Genomic DNA, 16,292 nt, shown 5'->3' with positions numbered 1-16,292 from the left:
GCAAATGATCCATGTTGCAAATGTAAAGGCATGTTTACTTCGTGTTTCTGCCTTTTTGTCCCCCCTTGTTCATATGTCTACCGGATGAGAAGTTTTGGGACCAGCCCAGCGTTCTGTGTTTTGTCAAGCCTCCAGGTGACTAGGATACATGCTGAGGTTTGGGAAAACCCTGGTGTAGGACTTTCCTTTGTGGGGAATCAGACTTGTGGATGGTGGCCGGCTGGTTTGGCAGGTGGGGTTCAGTCCACATGGGCTGTGTCCCTCCTGCTGGAGGTGACAGTTTAGCTGGGCCCTGGAGGGTGAGTAAGATGCACCAGAAGGATCTTTTATAGGAGGGCAAAGAGACGGAAGGGCCCCCATCTCTATGAGCCACTATCCAAGCGTCGGGTTGCTTTGAATGAGGTTTGAAACTGGCTATTGTCTGAAATGGGGGGGTTGAGGGGAGGATGTAGCTCAGTGGTGGAGCACGTGCTCCACATGGTCCTGGGTTCAATCCCCAGAACCTCCATGAAAAAATGAATAAATAAACCTAATAACTGCCCTCCCCCCCAAATAATGGCGTGGTCCCCTGCCTCTGCCTGCTGAGTCCCCGGTCACCATGCTTGAGGGTCTGAAACGGATCACGGCAGGGCCCAGGGCTTGGACTGGCACATAGTAGGTGATCAATACAGTCTCATAAGTTGATTGCTGAGTCGTTGGGGAGGTTCAGACAGCGCTGAGGGGGAGAATTTGCTGTAATGAGATTGTGGAAGTAGGATTTGAATAAAAGTTCCTTTCTCATCTCGTTTACCCAGGGTTCCTGACAAACACTTTCGGGGTTGCTCAGATACTTCACTCTCACTTTTCACCGTCTTTGCTTGGACTTCCTGCTTTTTCTGTCCGGAGCAGCTGTGCAGCTGTGCGGTGTCTCAGGGGAAGGGGTCTGCTGGGTCCACGTGGTTTGCCAGGAGCATCTAGAAGTTGACTTTAAACTCTGTGGGGTTTTTTTGCTTTTCTCTTTCTAGTTTCCCTCATAAAAATGCCTTTGGGTTGCAGAGAAAGGAACAGTTGAAGCAGAATAGAAAGTTCCACATTTTAGCTCAACAAAGTGCTGGCAGATTTCCCCACTGGTGCCTTGTAGGAAAAACCCTTCTCAGGCCTCTAATGACATCTCTCCCCGGCCATGGAAGGAAAGTTAATATTTCCTTATTTTCTTTCGTGAAGCTGGGAGGGCTTGGAAGAAAAAGAATCATGCTATTTGGGATTCGCGTAGGCTCATTCTCCAAAAGGCTCAGGATGCTTCATTGGTTTCATCGCATTTTTGCTTGTCCCACGTCTGCGGTCAGTGGAGGGGCGAGGATGTGCCCTCGTGGTCCCGTAGAGGAAGACACTGCCGTCCAGAGATGGGAGAGGAAGGGCTGGGATCTGAGATGTGCTGGACAGGGGGGAATGAGAGCGTGGACAACGATTTTCGATATGGGTATTGTCCTGGCTGCTCCTGCATTGATTCATGGCCTCTAAGGCCCGCCTGCCCACCCATGTCCATGTCCACTGCTCAAGGGTTGTGAGGGGTGGGGTTGTGAGGACGTGGACCTCAGTGCTTCCGTGACTCACGTGGATGTGACGTGTAGCATCGCTGGCCTTACCTGCTTGTTTGGACTTTCCTCCTCGGACTGGAAAGGGGCTGCCACTGAATCTGTGTCTCTGTCCTTGTCTCAGCTGATATCTGTGATGACAAAGTTCTAATACAGTAAAATTGTGAGGCACCGAGTGACCAATGATCACGGTACAGGCCAAGCATGAAACCACTCTAGCAAGGGACCAGTTCTTGTCGAAACTGTCATCATTTTTTTTTTCTAAATTTTTTTCTTTAGTGAGATTTCTCCATCCACTGTGGCTCCTTGGTGGTGGAGTGCAATTGATTCACGCCGACAGCCCTTTCTTTCCCGGGGACCCCACCCTGCATATCCTTGAGGGCTTGGTGTCTTGAGTGGCTTCCCGGAGTCTAATGCTCTCTCTTCTCAGATTGGGAGACGTGACTGAGCGCAGCGGAAACTCACAGATGCCACTTCACCTCATTTCACGGGAGCAGAGGAAACAGGAAACAGGATTGAGTAGAATTGGGTCATCCTGGTACCCGCGGGACAGCAGAGGCAGTGGGACCGTGGGCTCCATCTGGGGGTCCAGCCTGAATTGTTTTGTGTTCTGACTTGAAAAGTGGGCTGCGTTTGGTATCTGCTCAGAGACACCTGTCCAGCCTGGCATTTAAACAGGTTCACAGAAGCAAGAGCAGCGGTGAGCCCCGTCGTGAATGTGGGTGCATCTTCCGTCCGCACCTCCCTCCTCTCCCTGCGTCCGGGATCTGGAAATGTCATCCTCCTGGCCTGTTACCCACAGGGCTCCCCCTGCATGGCTCCGAGGGGTGCTGGCACTAAGGCTACCCTTGTCCTGGGATGACGAGGCTTCCACTAAAACACACAAAAAACAACAGCTCGAGTCTCAAGTCGGTGTTGGTTGAATGACTGCATTCTTAGCACTTGTGAAACACGCCCACCCACGACCTGCCAAGTCACCCGTGGCTGAGATCTTGGCCATTTCTCGGAAACAATTGTCACCGCCTCTTTCTCCCGCGAGGCAGTGGCGGCTGCGCGGAGGGGACCTGCGCATGCGCTCTGGCTGCCCTTCGGCTCTGCCTCGCGCCTCTCTGGCTTGAGAGCATTTTGCACCAAAAAGTGGAAGACAACTTTGTAGGAGTTGTGGGGACAAAACCTTTCTGGGGAGTTTTTGGATGCTAGAAACTCTTATTTACATAAGAAGCCGGGGAAGGAGCAGATGAGGGCCTCACGCTGGGAGGCATCAAAAAATGTCCATGATTTTATCTAAAAAAACCCTCCAAAACTAGGCTCTTAGGAAATGAGCACTTGTATAATTTCAGTGTTAACCTCTAGCTTCATTCTCACGAGAGAGACAGCTTGTGTGTCTGCCTTGTCTTATTTTAGGTAAAAACTTGAAAATTGAGAGATAAGCAATACATAAAAACCAACACCATAGAAAGACAATGTGTACAGAATGCCATTTACTCCCCTTGGCTACGTTGTCTGAGCTTCTTTTCGTGTTTGTAGGAGAATTTCTGATTCTGTGAGCGAAGGGCAGGAATCTCAGCCAACAGCATCACCGTTCTGTTTGCAGACTTGTGTACTGGCATTTTCCATGGGTGCTAAGGGTGCAGTCAGTCTTATGCCACCAACTTGAGATTTGAGCTTTGTGCACGGACCCAGCTGGTTTATCTGCATGTGACATGCATCCCTTTCATTTGTAGCAGATTAAAACATGATCTCAGTGAGATACCTGTTCTCCCCCGTGTTCCAGCTGGGTGTACACCCAGCTCCATATGTCTTGGTGTGAAAATGTGGACTATGTTAGACCCCCTGGAGCTATAGGAGTCGAAGCACCGGGGAGTAGCTGTCCCTCTTCTTGGCCACGTCACAGGTCCCCAGGTGGGTCTCTGCCTTGCTTCCCCGGCTGTAAGGTAATCAGTTTGTCCTGCAAGGATCACGTGCATTATTGTCAGGTGCATTATTCATGGTACAACCTGATAGCACCAGGGTTTGATGTGCTGCTGAATACAAAACATCAAGACAAATTAAAAAAAATTCTTTTTTTCCCACCTCCTCTCCCTAACTAGGTACCTAGGTGGAACGTGGACACATTTTCCTTCTGGCTAAAATGCAGCACTTTTTAAATGGATGTTAGGAAGTCTTACTGAACCAAACTTGGGTCCGCACACCCGAGGGCAGTAAAGCCAATCGACTGCCCCCTGGTTTTGGCGAAGGAAAGTGCAGCATTTATTGCAGGCACCCAGCAAGGGGTCCAGGCAGCTAGTGCTCGAAAGATGCAAACTCCATGATGGGTTTCAGGCAAAGGTTTTCAAAGACAGGGTGAGGGGGGCGGGTTGTGGGGTGTGATCAGCTTGGGGACAGTCTTCTGATTGGTTGGTGGTGAGGTCATGGGGAGTGAAAATCATCAACCTTCTGGTTCCAACCGGTCTGGGGTCTCTGTGCTTGTGGGCGGCACACGGTTAACTTCTCCCACCTGGTGGGAGTTTCAGTGTCTGCAAAACAGCTCAAAGGACATGACTCAGAATATTATCTATAGCCCTTGAGGAGGAACTAAATGTCCTTGACTTTGTTTAATGGCTAAATTATTACTGTTTTGTCTTACTTGCCTGTTTTCCTTTCTTTCTGCACTTTCTTACTTCTCTGGTTAAATGTACTCTTTGAAACTTAGAGAAGCCTAGGAGAATAAAGTTTTTCTATAGACAAGAGGCAGGCAAAGGACATGGTGGCAGGGGGATCTGTTCTGGGGAGGCCCCATAGGGTCCTGCACGGTTACAGACGGTTGTGCTAATAGTGGACACATCTTAGTCTCTTTCTGTGTATCTGCCTATGAGACTCTACAAGTGACACAAGCTGTAGCCTCTGGTTGATGGAGTGGGAGGGTGGGCAGGAAGTCCCTCCTGTACTTAGAAGATGTATTTTGAAGCTTCTCCCACTGGGTTTCTGTGTTCATGCCTCCTTCCTAGAGTGGCCGAGAGGCTGGCTGGGATCCCAGGACAGCAAGCTCACTTGAGAGACTGTTCCTTCTGGGCCCAAGGAACTCAGCTGCTCTGAGGGTGGCCATACAGGATAAAGGAATGACTTAGATTGTCTGAGGCCAGCTCACTGGGATAGAGTGATCACCCCTCAGGGAGGGCCCTCAGGGCTTTAGAAATGTCAACAATTTCACTTTGCAAATGTTTTTACAGAGCATTCTCCATCTTTCTACAGGTCTGTGGAATAACCAACAGACCTGGAAGGGGTGTGCCTGTGACCAGGGGCAAAAACCTAACAGGACTGAATCTCCCCCTACAATCCTTCCACGTCCAACCTGTCTCTGTTTCAGTACACATGGCTGCTTTTCCCTTAACAGAGGGAGTGTGCTAGTTGCTTGGGCTGCTGTAACCAAGTGACTGCAGACTGGGTGGCTGAACCAGCAGACATTTATTTCTCACCATTCTGGAGGCTGGAAGTCCAAGACTGAGGAATCAGCTGGGTCGGTCCCTTCTGAGGCCTCTCTCCTAGGTGTGCAGATGGCCATTTTTGTCCTGTGTCCTCACATGGTCCTTCCTCTGTGTGTGTGTGTGTGTGTGTGTCCTCCTCTCTTCCTCTTATAAGCACAGCAGTCAGATTGGATTAAGGCCCACCCTAATGACTTCATTTGGACTTAGAAACTCTTTAAAGACCTTACCTTCAAATGCAGTCACATTCTGAGGTTCTGGAGATTAGGATTTCAAGATATGAATTTTGGGAGCACACAATTATGCCCATAACATGAGGCCTAAAGGACTCAGGGCTGAGCTAAATGCTAAACACATGCAGGTGTTTCCACAAAAGTCTGAATCACTTGGTTTGACCACTCTGTGGTCATATGCAGACATTTGACAGAAGAGTTAAAAAAAAGGCAGATTCTTATGACTTGAGTAAGTGGGTTGACTGTTCCTTTCCCTGCCCACAAATGAGCCTGACTGTTACTGGCATCTTGTTTTGTCTAAAATTCCACAGCAAGTTAAGAGCAGAGCCTGGTCCTCAAGCCAGTGTATCGTGTACATTGCTCTTTCACATGAACAACTCTTTACTGAAATTTGTCTGGTTTACTCTGCTGCGGTGAACCAAAATATATATAAGAGATGACCTCCCTTCAAGGAATGCCAACTTAGTTGGAGTAAACTATCAGTGTATAAATATGTGAAACTTCAGTTAACATTAGAATTGGTTTTTTTTTTGCATGAGGACACTCTACTTTTGAGAGGAAGAGACCTAATTCAAACTAGTACTAGTAGGAAACAGGACTTACTGATGGAGAGGGTGGAGTCAGGGGGTAAAAGGTGTCAAGACCCTCACTTTTCTTCTTGTCTTTTGACTTATTCCCTCAAACCACTGTTTAACTCATCTGTTGCTACATGTGGTACACTGAAAAATGGACCCCTATAAAATATATCCCATCTTAATCCCAGGAATTTGTAGATGTTATGTTATTTGGAAAAGGATTTTTGAAGATGTGACTAACTTAAGGATCTTCGGATGAGGAGATTATCGTGGATTATCTGGGTGGGCCTTAAATGCCATCATGTGTGTCCTTATGAGAGTGAGGCAGAGGAAGATTAGACAAACAGAAGATGGGGAGGTGATGTGACCACAAGCCAAGGAACACTGGCAGCCCCTGGAAGCTGGAAGAGGCAAAGTAATTTGAAAAGTACCTAAACAGATGGACCACTACAGCCTTCAACAGTAAAACCTGCAAAGCTCGGAAAGCCATGAGGACGGCGTAGAAGCTGACTTCCAGAGTCACCACATTATTTAGCATGTTACCACATAGCTAAATGTCGAATTTTCAACAAAATATCAAAAGATATACAAATAAACAGGAACACATGGCCCATTGAAAGAGGCAACATACCTGGACCAAAACCATCCCCAAGGAAGCCCAGGCATCAGATTTATTAGATTAAGAGTTTAAAACAACTATCTTAATGATGTCCAAAGAGCTAAAGGAAACATGGACATAGAACTAAAGAAAGGAATTCAGAAAAACGATGTATGAACAAAATAAGGATGTCAATAAAGAGGTAGAAATTATAAAAATGGATGGAATGGATTCTGGAGCTGAAAAGTATAATAAATAAAATGAAATATTTACTACTAAAGTTCAACAGAAGAGTTGACCAGGCAGAAGAAAGAATCAGCAAACTTGAAGATACAACTGAACAATCTGAGTCTAAGGAGTAGAAAGAAGAAAGAAGAACATTGAAGATAGCCTAAGAGACCTCTAGGACATCATCAAGCAGACCAGCATATAGCTCTGGGAGTCCCAGAAGAAGAAGAGAGAAAAGAGCAGAAGAAATTTTGGAAAAAATAATGGTGAAACACTTCCTAAATTTTATGAAAGGCATGAATCTACAAATTCAACAACTCAATGAATTACAAGTAAGATAAACTTTAAAGAGACCCACATGGGAACACATTATAATCAAATTGTCAAAAGCCAGGGACAGAAAATCTAGAAAGCAGCAAGAGAGAAGCAACTCCTCACATACAAGTGATCCTCAGTAAGACTGACAGCCATTCCTCATCAGAAACCATGGAGACCAGAAGGCAGTGGGAAGATATATTTGAAGTGTGGACAGAAAAAACTGTCAATCAGGAATTCTATATCCAGCAAAACTGCCCTTCAGAAATGAGGGAGATATTAAGACATTCCCAGATAACAAAACCTGAAGGGGTTCATTACCACTAGACCTGCCCTGCAAGAAATGTTAATGGGAGGCCCGTGGGTTGAAATAAAAGGACACTAGACAGTTACTTGAAGCTTTACAAAGAAATAAAGAATTCAGTGATGAAAAATACATGGGCAAATATGAAAGCTAGTATTACTGTAATTTTGATTTGTAACTCCACTTTTTATTTTCTACATGATTTAAAGGATAAATGCATAGTATAATTTATAGAGTTATTATATTTAAAAGGAGGTAATTTATGACAACAGTAATGTAAATGGTGCTGTCTAAGAGTAGAGTTTTTAGATGCTATTGAAGTTAAGTTGGTATCAATTCAAATCAGATTGTTATAACTTTATTATGGTAAAAATAATCCTCTTGGCAACAACAAAAGGCTACCAACAAAATATACACAAAAAGAAATTATAAAGAAATCAGAACAGTTCTGTATTAAAAAAATTAACTAAATACACTAAAATACAGTACTGGAGGTGATGAGGGACAAAAAAAAAGACATACAGTAAGTTAATAACAATGGCAGAAATTAAGTCCTTCCCTTGTCAATAATTACTTTAGATGTAAGGGGATAAACTTTCTAATCAAAAGGCAGAGATTGGCAGAATAGATTAAAAAAAAAATCCACCGATACGCTGTCTACAAGAGACTCACTTTAGACCCAAGGAAACAAATAGATTGATGTGAAAGGATGGAAAAGGATGTTCCATGCAAAGAGTAACCAAAAGAGAGCTGGGATGTCCATGCTGTCACACAAAATAGACTTTAAGTAAAATACTGTTACGAGACAGAAGAAGCATTATATTTTGATAAAAGCATCAATTTCTCAAGACGCTATAACAATTTTCAACATATACCCACCAAACAACAGAGGCCCAAAATGAAGCAAATAGCAACAGAATTAAAGAGAGAAATAGTGCTCCAATTATAGTTAGAGACTTCAATATATGGCTTCAATAATACATAAAACATCTAAACAGATCAATAAGGATATAGAGTGTTTGACTAAGACTATAAACCTACTAGACCTAGCAGACATATGCAGAACACCCCACCAACGTCAGCAGAATACATATTTTTCTCAAGTACACATGGAACGTTCCCCAGGAGAGACCACATGTTAGGCCACAAAACAAATCTCAGTAAACTGAAAAGATTATAATCATACAGAGTATCTTCTCCAACCACAATGAAATGAATGTAGAGATGAAAACCAGAAGGACAACTGGAAAACTCACAAACATGTAGAAATTAAAAACACACTCCTCAACAGCCAAATGGGTAAAGAAGAAATCTCAAAAGAAATTAGAAAACATTTAAAGATGAATGAAAAGGAAAACCCAACATTTTAGAACCTATGAGATGTAGCAAAGGTAGTGGTCAGAGGGAAATTTACAACCATAAATACCTACGTTAAAAAAAAAATCTCAGAATCAATAATCTCACTTAATATATTGAGGAACTAGAAAAAAAGATCAAACTAAACCCAAAGCTAGCAGAAGGAAGGAAATAATAAAGATTAGAGCAGAGATCAATAGAACAGAGTAGAAAACCAATAGACAAAATCAATAAAAACAAAACTTAGTTCTTTGAAAAATAAGCAAAATTGATAAAAAAATAGAAGATGGAAATAACTAAAATTAGAAATGAAAATGAGGATACCACTAGGAAACATGAAAATAAAAATGACTAAAAGAGAATACTATGAACAGTTTTGTGCCAAAAATTAGATAAACTAGATGAAATAAACTCATTCCTAGAAAAATGTAAATTACCTGACTGATTACCTGACTGAAAAAAAAAACTACCCCCAATTAAAAAACAGAATAAATAAAGCTAATTACTCCCTCCCCCAAAATGGGTAAAGGACTTCAATAGACATTTTTCCAAGATGATGAAGATTTATGGATGGTCAATAAACCAATGAAATGATTGTCAGCATCGTAATCATTAGGGGAATACAAATCAAAACCATAATGAGATACCCACTAGACTGGCTACTATAAAAAAATGGGAATTAGCAAGTGGTGGGGAAGATGTGGAGAAACTGGAACCTCATACTTTGCCAAAGGAATGCACTTTGATCGTTGTCAAGAAGCTAAACAGAATTACCTTATGACTAAGCAAGTTTACTCCTAAGTATATTTCCAAAGGAATTGAAAGCGGGGCTCCAACAGACATTTGTATGCCAGTGTTCATTGCAGCATTTTTCACATTAGCCAAAATGTAGAAACAACCATGTGCCCATAAATAGATGAATGGAGAAACTGTGGTACATACATATAATGGAATATACTTACATACAATGATATATACATACAATTATTCATCCATAAAAAGGAATCAAGTTCTGATACAGCCTACAGCATAAATGGATCTTAAAAACGTTGTGTTAAGTGAAATTACCCAGACACAAAAGGACAAATATTTGATTCCACCTACATGAAATGCCTAGAACAGGCAAATTCAGAAACAGAAAGCAGATTAGGGGTTAACAGAGATGGGGGAAAGGGGAGTTATTGCTCAATGGTTACACAATTTCTGTTTGAGATAATAAAAAGTTTTAGAAATGGAAGGTGGTGATGTTTGCTCAACATTGTGAATGTACCTATGGCTGTTGAATGTACAGTTAAAAATAGTTAAAATGGCAAAATTTATGTTACATGTATTTGACCACAATTTAAAACATTAATGTAATGTACCAATACTCATTGAATTGTATACCCTAGAGGGGTGAATTGTGTGGTACGTAGGTTATACTCGATTAAGCTGTTTAAGAAAAACAGTGACACCATTTATGTTGCCCACGAACCTACAATTGGGCAGGGCTCAGTGGGGACAGGTCATCTCTACTCACAGGCGTTGACCTGGCAGCTTGAAGGAGGTTGGAATCGTGCTCACTCACATTTCTGGTGGTTGATGCTGACTGCTTGGCTGGGGCCAGGGCTACACTGTAGCCGTTCCATGTGCCTTCCTCATAGTACAGTGATGGCATCCCGAAAGAAAGATGTAGGCAGAAACTGTCACTTATTATGGACTGACCTTGGGAGTCAAGGAGTGTTACTCCTGCTGCCTTCCCTTTGTAGAAGTCAGTCACTAAAGGTGACCCACATGCAAGCACAGGGTCATTAGACTCCATCTGTTGATGGGAGGAGCATCCAAAGATCTTGTCGGCATCTTTTAAAACCCCTACAGATTGCCCTCTATTCTCATATGCTTTGACATTCTTTCCACATGAGAAATAGATTCACTCCCTCTCAAGAGCTTTCAAAAGTCTCGTATAATAAGGCATTTGGCTGGGGGTTGGTGTCTGTGATCTCCACGTCAAAGTCAGGTGCAGGTGCAGGTGCAGGTGAGGCTCCTCAGATGTGTTTCCTTGAGCCCAGCTTCTCAAGTACAGTTTCCCTTGATGATCTGAACACCTGTGCACTGATGAGTTGGGCTGTCAACCGCCATGATCCCAGCCTACGATGGTGGGCGGGGTGGGATAACTGCTAAAGACCCTTGTTCACAAAGTGGGGCGTGGGTGGCACACAGCAGCCGCGAAGTCTAGCTCTTGTCAGCTCCTTGATTAGTGTTTAGCCCTACTGCCTGGAAATGATCTCCTGTGGCTCTGACCTGTGGGCTCTTGGCTCTACACTCCAAGTCATCCTTCCTTCTCCCTAAGAAGTAGCCTGAGTTTGTAAATGGCTTTCCACACTCCAAGTCATCCTTCCTTCTCCCTAAGAAGTAGCCTGAGTTTGTAGCTGGCTTTCCACTCATACCAGTTGGGTGGTCCAAATGCTTTTTTTTGGTTGTTTTTTTCATTTTGCACTTTGTCTCTTTTTCCAAATGGGCATAATTCTTTTTTAAAACATTTTGGGTTTTATATGAATCAATCTATAATCTCCATCAGATAGAAGCTATACCCACAAGTCTCTTCAAGGTGAGACTCCTTTTTCAGGCTTCCTGGAAGGCTTGGAGGAGTTGGGGTCATGCTCCTCAGAGTCTTAAAGGGCTGTGTGACTTTTTGAAAGGATCTGTGATGCATTTCTTTAAGTCTTTCTGAGCTCTTAAAAAGGGTTTTATGGTTTCTGTCCTTGGTTGGCTTCCTCATTTGACCGTATCTTCCGGACAGCTCTCTGGATCTGATCTTTGCCTAGAAGCCATTTCTCAATCTTAGTGTTGTTTGTCCTCTGGAGAGGCTGGAAATGAGAAATAATTTGAATTTCCAGCCCAGCAAGTCCTGACTCCTTTATACTCATAATTATTTCTTCGGCTTATTTCTCTCTCCTGACATTAGACTGTGGGTAGTGAGAAGCCACCAGGTGGTCCCTTCAGTGCCCTGCCTGGAAGTCTCCCTAGCCAGACCACCCAGCTCAATAGGGGCATTTTCTGTTTTCCACCTCAGGTGACAGTGTTTCTAAACTTTCAGCTGCTGAACAAGGGTCCTTTTTTCCAGTTTCCAGTAACATTTTTCTTTCTTTAAGTCCTCACCAGTAGCCTCCTCTGGATCAATCACTTCTCCTAACCATCTTCTTCAAGGCCCTTCCAACTTCCCACCAGCCCCAAATCTATTGCCACATGTTTGGGGCTTTGTTGTGGCAGTGCTCACTGTGGCACCACAATCTGTGCCTGTTAGCTAGTGCTGCATAACAAACTGCCCCCAAGCTTAGTAGCTTATCAAAATGACAACATTAATTGTGCTAAAAAATCTATCATTTGAAGCAATCTCAGTAGAGGTAGCCCTTCTTTGCTCCATTTGTCAGTAACTGGGGCCTGGGATCATCTGAACTCTCACTTTCCCATCAGGCAGGTGGTGCCGGCTGTCCGCTGGGGCTCAGAGAGGGCTGTGGCTGGAACAGCAGTTCATGGCTTTTCCATGGGGCTGCTCGGCTTCCTCACAATGTGATGGTGAATGTAGTGGGAAAGAGAGAGACAGAGAGAGAAAGGGAGAGAGGGAGAGAGAGAGAGAGGAAGCTCTATCATCTTTTTTTTTTAATAGTTTTTTAAATTGAAGTATAGTTGATTTACAATGTTGTGTTAGTTTCTGGTGTACAGCATAGTGATATAGTTAATTAATTTAATATCACTAGAATCTCTTTTATCAATATTTTTGGTTTTAACCAGTACCAGGAATTATCTCTGAAACTGGAAATAGAGTACCTTAGTATGAGACCTAGAGATTTCAGTTTTCAATCAAAAATACAACAGATGCAAATTGGGTGTAAAATGTAAGCTCCAAAAAGCAATATAATTTATAGTTAATGTTAATAGAAGAAATAAGGAAAAACCAAAAAATAAAATGATAATATTAGCTACACTTTGAGCTATAATTTTTTTTTTTAAAAAGAATGATTGAGAGCAACATAGGCATTTCTAAATGAGGGATGTTAAAAATATACAAGAAGATTATGATAAAAACACTGGACAGAGTTCATTCGTTCGGCCAGGGAACACTGAATGCCTGAACTCTGCTGGACCGAGGGAAGTGCGGTGGATCACACAGTCCGTCCTTTCCCAAACCTGCTCTCGCAGATTGAATTGAAGTTGCCTCTATTTAGAGATTTTCCAGAGAGGTTGGTCCTCATCCTCCCAGGGAAACAATATAACCTCTGATTTATCTCTGACTGTGGCCATGTCTGGGCGGGCTTCGAGGGTTAGACTCAGAAAGCGTTGAATCCATCAGTGAGTTATTATGTATATAATGTGAGGCTGATTGGCCCATGTCCTGTCTCTGAATTGATGGACTGATGAATTCAACTGGCAGAATCAGCTCTTCTATTTCTACATGAAGTGACAATTAGAAACAATTTACTCTTATTCAACCAGGGAGAGTCAGTAGTTTGAAACACCTTCGGAAACTGTGAAGAATCTTAACAAGTGTTTATTTACATATTTAGTTTTAATTCCATATATTTTTAGTTGAGGTAGAATTGACTTTTGATGAGCAGCGAAGTGTTTGCTAACCAGCTCAGCAGGCAGAACAGAGAGTCCCAGGACGAGGGGAGGAGACCCCGGGGCAGTGTGGCCATGCCCTTTCATCCTGTCATCCATCCTTGGATCCCAGCTTGCTCCTGGATCAGCTAGGACTGATACCTGTGCTCCTGCTGTGTGGGTGAAAGGTTAACTGGGGTCACGAGGTACGTGAGGTACCTGCCGGGTGCCTGGTGCGCAGGTATTGATGGATTATTTGTTCTCTTCTTTCTTTGCCCACGCCTCAGCCTCATCCCCCACTCCCGGGTACCACACATTAGAAAATGCAGTGTCAGCGGGGAGGGTACAGCTCAGTGGTAGAGCGTGTGCTTAGCATGCATGAGGTCCTGGGTTCAATCCCCAGTACTTGGATTAAAATAAATAAATAAACCTAATTACCTCCTCTGCCCCCCCCCAAAAAATGAAAAAAATAAAAAAAGAAAGAAAACGCGGCATAAACTGTGACCGCTTCTGCATAGTCTCTCTGCCTGCAGTTAGCATCAAAAGCATGAGGAAAATTAGATAGAATGGTTTGGCTTCTTTTTTTCTGTTCAGCCATAAGCAGCTTATTTGCACATAGCTTGATTTCTTTCAAGCTGCAAAAAAATTCAGTATCGAGGGAAAGCCTGTGTTTTAAAACATGCAAATGATCCTGAGGCATTTAGAGCTGAACTCCTTCGCGTCTCCAGCGGCAGTTTTCCTTCTCTGCAGTCTCCACTTCGTGACCTTGAGTCTCTCCTTCTCGGCTTCATTCTCCATGGCCTGACATTGGATGACATTGAGAACATGAAGGGGGAAGTCTGCTTAGGCTTTGAAAGAGCTGGTTTTCTGGGTTTGGCAGGTGGATGGAAAGAAATGGAAACGGCAGAAAACGAGACATAAATGGAGCAGTGCTGAAGACGAGAGTGAAGAAGAAGAGACAGACGAGAGACAGGTCCTCATTCTAGTCATTTTTCTATGGGTCTCTGCTGTTTTGTGATCTGCAGCCTCAAGGGCAGAGAGGGTGAAGTTGCAGTTCCTAGACAACAACTTGATCCACTTGACACGGTCGCTTACAGACGTGGTGTCCATGTCCTCTGCATAAAGGCAATGACATGGTGCCCCTTTTTTTTTCGTAGGGCGTCCTGCGCTGCGTGATACATCATTGGACAGATCATTTTTTTATGAACTGTCCAGGCACTTAATTAAATCTTGCATCCCCTCTAATAGAAAATTGACAGCAAACAGTGCTACGAGCACGTTCTGGAGGACAGAGACACACCGGAAGAAAACGGTGGCTGTTCCCTCTGGATTTCACAAGTCTGCAGCCCAGCTTCTGCTGCCCCGTCTGCCTGGTGCCCCTGCTCCCAGATCCACGGGGGCTGAAGGCATGGTGTGAACGCAGCTGCTCTGGACGCCCTGCCTTTGGGAGCTTCCTTGTGACCTTCCTTTTAAAAAGGTTCTCCAGGGAATTTGGAATAAGTTTTCTAGAAGACTTGGAAACAAAAACCTTTATGGTATATAAATATCTGAAGGTTTCCCGGGGTCTTCAGTCAGAAGGAGGCAGACACTCTGCAGGATGAAAGGGCATCCCCTGGGTGGTGGGTGGGAAGTTCTAGGAGGGGCCATTTGCCTTTGCATTTGCCATTTGCCAGTTTGCTGGGCGTCATGACCAGGAGCCTTGACAGGTTTTTTTTTTAATTTAAAAGCTAAAAAAATTGAAGCATAGTTGATTGGCAATGCTGTGTTAATTTCCGGTGTACAGCCCAGTGATTCAGTTGTACATACACACACATACATTCTTTTTCATTATAGGTCACTACAAGATACTGGATGTAGTTCCCAGTGCTACACAATAGGACCTTGTTGTTTACTTATGTATAGTAGTTTTGCTGCTTTTCTGCTCAAATTTGTTTGCAAACAAATTATTGTCATCGCAGCAGCTGGAATACCTTGAAGGAAGTAGTTTAAAGCCTTTCAAGAGAAGAGAGGAACCAGAAAGCCCGTGGCAGAGGGGCTTTTTAATATGTCACAGCAGACAAAGCTATTTTCCGGCATGGCAGTGGCTTGGGTAGAATGACCTTTACCCGTCGATGACAGTGATGTAGGAGAAAGGACAGTTTTCCACTTGACCTTTATTCAATGTGCCAGCTTATCTCCTGACACAAACTGTGTTACAACTGACGGGCTTGAGACAACGCTAAGCCAGCACAAGCTTATGGTTTGGAAGGAGGTAGGCACCGAGGCAGCCCGTTGGCTGTGGGACATGGTGACTTTCTCATCCCCAGGGGTGGCTTCGAATGATTGCTCCCTGAGTCACTGCCAGAGCACTGCCACGTGTAATTGGTCCCTCTGGGAGCTTGTTTTTAGTGAGGTTCGTTAAGAATAAATTGTTGTTGCTGTGGACTTGAGCACTCTGTGTTCCTGTGACTTTCTGTCTTTGTTAGCTCTCTTCCTCTCTTTGCCAGAACATCGCAGGATGGCTTTTCTCATCATCTCCATAGCTTCATTTTTGCCTTTCCCTACACTGTACTCTTTTCCTTTAGTTTTCTACCATTGAGTGATTGATTCTCCAGGAGGAGATGGTGAACTTCTCAAGTTTGCTTCTCCTGTAGGTGGCAGTGGGGCAGAGGGGTTCTGGGGGGCAGAGGTTCAGCCTTGCGGGTTTGGTGGGGGAAGGTGTCTGAGAATCAGTCAGCTCATTCTGATACTGACTGCATGGATAACCACAGGTAATCAGCTTCACCTCTTCCTGAAGCCAGTGGGAGCATTACATTTTTTTCTTTTTCTTTTTAAATGTATTTTTGGTTTTACTTATTTGTTTTTCTTTTGGGGGGAGGTAATTAGGTTAATTATTATTATTTTTTTTGATGGAGGGACTGGGGATTGAACCCAGGACCTCGTGCATGCCAAGCACATGCTCTACCACTGAGCTATGTCTTCCCCACCCCTCGCCGGGAGGATTAAATTTTTGTTTGGAGTGGGTGGCTGCATTGGTCCCGATCATGCAAATAAAAAATGGAAAAGGAGCGTGTCATTCTGGAACTTTCTC

At 43.7% G+C, this 16,292-nt stretch overlaps 1 protein-coding gene and 1 non-coding gene across 2 annotated transcripts in view; one reads left to right on the top strand and one right to left on the bottom strand.

Annotated features, from left to right (window-relative positions):
* Window positions 1-16,292, top strand: part of DISC1 (DISC1 scaffold protein) — a 285,981-nt gene that overhangs the window by 23,220 nt on the left and 246,469 nt on the right. The window lies entirely within an intron of this gene.
* Window positions 16,112-16,189, bottom strand: TRNAA-GGC (transfer RNA alanine (anticodon GGC)). Its single transcript has one exon. It is a non-coding gene; the product is annotated as a tRNA-Ala (tRNA).

This window comes from Vicugna pacos, chromosome 11, assembly GCF_048564905.1.
Source record: "Vicugna pacos chromosome 11, VicPac4, whole genome shotgun sequence".
In the NCBI taxonomy this organism is placed as follows: Eukaryota; Metazoa; Chordata; class Mammalia; order Artiodactyla; family Camelidae; genus Vicugna; species Vicugna pacos.
The sequence above is the reverse complement of the archived record's forward strand: the minus strand, read 5'-3'. Positions and strand labels throughout refer to the sequence as shown.